Genomic DNA, 3,699 nt, shown 5'->3' on the forward strand with positions numbered 1-3,699 from the left:
CTATTTTATTTACTTTATATATGCTTCCCTTGGGGAATATTATCAGAAAACACTCAGTAAACTTTCATTGTTATGCAGATGATACCCAGTTGTATCTATCAATTAAGCCAGACTAACCAGTTCTCTAGACTTCAAGCATGTCTTACGGACATAAAAACCTGGATGACCTGTAACTTTTTAATGTTAAACTCTGAAAAAACAGAAGTTATCCTACTAGGTCCAGATCACCTTCGAATTCAATTATCTAACGATATAGTTTTTCTAGATGGCATTGCTCTAGCATCCAGCACTACCGTTAAGAACCTTGGAGTTATCTTTGACCAGGATCTGTCTTTTAACTCTTATATAAAACAGATCTCAAGGACAGCCTTTTTTCATTTACGTAACATTGCGAAAATCAGGCAAATCCTGTCTCAAAGTGATGCAGAAAAACTAGTTCATGCATTTGTTACCTCTAGACTAGATTACTGTAACTCCTTATTATCAGGCTGCTCTAATAGGTCTCTTAGATCTTTACAGTTGATCCAGAATGCTGCAGCACGTGTTCTAACAAAAACTAAGAAAAGAGATCATATTACTCCAGTATTAGCTTCTCTGCACTGGCTCCCTGTTAAATCAAGAATAGAATTTAAAATTCTTTTACTTACCTACAAAGCTCTAACTGGTCAGGCACTGTCTTATCTTAAGGAACTTATAGTTCCATATTACCCAACTAGAGAGCTGCGCTCAATCAATGCAGGGTTACTTGTGGTTCCTAGAGTATATAAAAGTAGGATGGGAGCCAGAGCCTTCAGTTATCAGGCTCCTCTTCTGTGGAACCAGGTTCCAGTTTCAGTCCGGGGGGGCAGACACACTCACCACTTTCAAGAGCAGGCTTAAGACCTTCCTTTTTGATAGCGCTTATAGTTAGGGCTGGTTCAGGTTCGCCTTGGTCCAGCCCCTAGATATGCTGCTATATGCCTAGACAGCCGGGGGACTACCTAGGATACGCTGAGCTCCTCTCTCCTCTTCTCTCCCTCCTTCTTTATGTATTAATCTCCTATTTATGCACATTACTGATTTTGCTTCTTCCCCGGAGTTCTTGTGCTTTCTCGCCTCGCAGGTTCCCAGGAATCGGGGTTATATTTGGACTGTCATCGTGCCACCTACTGAGGCCCTGCTGACACCCACTACTACTACCACTATCATTATTAGTCACATTACTATTATTATTGCCTGTACTATTACGCTTATTGACTTGCTTCTACCCTGGAGTCTTTGTGCTTTCTCGCTTCGCAGGCTTCTATAAATCGTGGCTGTACCTGGACCGTGGATGTGCATCCTGCTACGGCCCTGCTACCACCATTATTATTATTACTAGTCACATTACTATTACTATTACCTGTACCATTAAGCATTTTAGCTTTACTTCCACCCTGAAGCCCTTTGCTTTCTCGTTCTGCAGGTTTCCATGAATCGTTGTGGTACCTGGACCGTAGTCATGCCTCCTGCTGTGAGCCGACTGACACCCACTGCTACTTCGATTATTATTATTAGTCACATTACTATCCCTATTTTCATGGCTATAATTCTACTGTAATAATTGCTGCTGTTATTATAAGTAGTCTTATTATATGAATCATTTATGTCATATACATTGAATGTGTTGTATCTAAGAACTGTTATGCTGCTCATTCTGTACACATGACATCTATTGCATTCTGTCCATCCTGGGAGAAGGATCCCTCCTCTGTCGTTCTCCCATAGGTTTCTTCCTTTTTTCTCCCTGTTAAAGGGGTTTTTTAGGGAGTTTTTCCTGTGCCGATGTGAGGGAAGGACAGAGGATGTCGCATGTGCACAGATTGTAAAGCCCTCTGAGGCAAATTTGTAATTTGTGATTCTGGGCTATACAAAATAAACTGAATTGAATTGAATTGAATATACATATTAATATTTTAATATTTTCTAAATGAAAACGAAAAAAGGCAGGGTTGTGTTTTATATCATATTTCGTTTTATTGTCAATATATATGACTGAAGATAACCGGAGTAGGCGGGACCGACGAGCTGAGTTGGTGACGTCGTGACGTTGGTGACGTCATCAAGTTCGCTGCTGTTCCAATTGCAAAATGACCGTACTGCGTCCTCCCATCCTCGGGAGTTTGTACTCCCGAGTCGAACTATCCAAGTATGAACTTGCAAGTTTGCAAGTCCATACTTGACCATACTTGGTATTGAGAAACGGCCTATAGCTGTGTCCCAATCCAGCGGCTGCATCCTTCGGAGGGTGCATTTGTAGACCGATTACGTCACAGCGGCCGCGACAGGGCTGTCCCATTTCGTCGACTCCTTCTAATGCGGCCGACAAATGCAGCCTACTTTTCCCAGATCTGGAGGATACAACTGATGGATCCTTCGCGGCCCAACATATCCCAAGATGCATTGCGTGCCGGTGAAGTTGATTTTTTTTTTTAATCGACATGGTCGACCAGCAACTAGAGAATTCACATTTAAATATAATTATTGGGTTTTAACTCAAGTGAATATTTACAGATACAAGTGTTGAAACTAAAAACAAGGGACCTGATCAGATCACACTGATGTTAAAATGATCGGTTAATTTACGTGGCGCTATTAATTAACCAGCTGACACCGGAGCCGCTGCACTATTTACAGCAGCTCGTCCATTTTAATATTTTAACTTTTTTATACTCTTTTATGACAACCGCAGCTGGTTGCTAGGAGACAGGAGCGGCAAAAGGGTGGGGGCGCGAAAAGCTGGCGAAAGTGTTATTTTTTTTTTTTTTTTTTGCTCTGAGTAATTTTATAACTGAGGCTACTCGTTGATAAACTCAAACTAATCTCGTTTGGCCTAAACAATAACAATCAAAGTTGATATCTCACGAGGTCAACAGACGTACACTAAAACAAAATAAGGCTTGCTTAAAAAGAATAATTATAAGATGTTCAAAGGAGTTTTGAGGAGAAAAAGTACTGACAAAAGCTGTTGTTCTAAAATAAAAATAACGTTAGCGTGTATAAGCTCCTTAACACTTAACAAGACAGACAACCAACACGGAAAAGATAAGAGAGTGGGCAAGAGAAAAGTTCCCTGTTTTGTCAAAGCAGAGAGGTGTCAAGTCTTCTCTCCCTCCTTCTTTATGTATTAATCTCCTATTTATGCACATTACTGATTTTGCTTCTTCCCCGGAGTTCTTGTGCTTTCTCGCCTCGCAGGTTCCCAGGAATCGGGGTTATATTTGGACTGTCATCGTGCCACCTACTGAGGCCCTGCTGACACCCACTACTACTACCACTATCATTATTAGTCACATTACTATTATTATTGCCTGTACTATTACGCTTATTGACTTGCTTCTACCCTGGAGTCTTTGTGCTTTCTCGCTTCGCAGGCTTCTATAAATCGTGGCTGTACCTGGACCGTGGATGTGCATCCTGCTACGGCCCTGCTGACACCGACTGCTACCACCATTATTATTATTACTAGTCACATTACTATTACTATTACCTGTACCATTAAGCATTTTAGCTTTACTTCCACCCTGAAGCCCTTTTGCTTTCTCGTTCTGCAGGTTTCCATGAATCGTTGTGGTACCTGGACTGTAGTCGTGTCTCCTGCTGTGAGCCGACTGACACCCACTGCTACTTCGATTATTATTATTAGTCACATTACTATCTATCATTACCTATTTTCATGGC

The sequence above is a fragment of the Anoplopoma fimbria genome, chromosome 11 (genome assembly GCF_027596085.1).
Source record: "Anoplopoma fimbria isolate UVic2021 breed Golden Eagle Sablefish chromosome 11, Afim_UVic_2022, whole genome shotgun sequence".
Classification (NCBI taxonomy): domain Eukaryota; kingdom Metazoa; phylum Chordata; class Actinopteri; order Perciformes; family Anoplopomatidae; genus Anoplopoma; species Anoplopoma fimbria.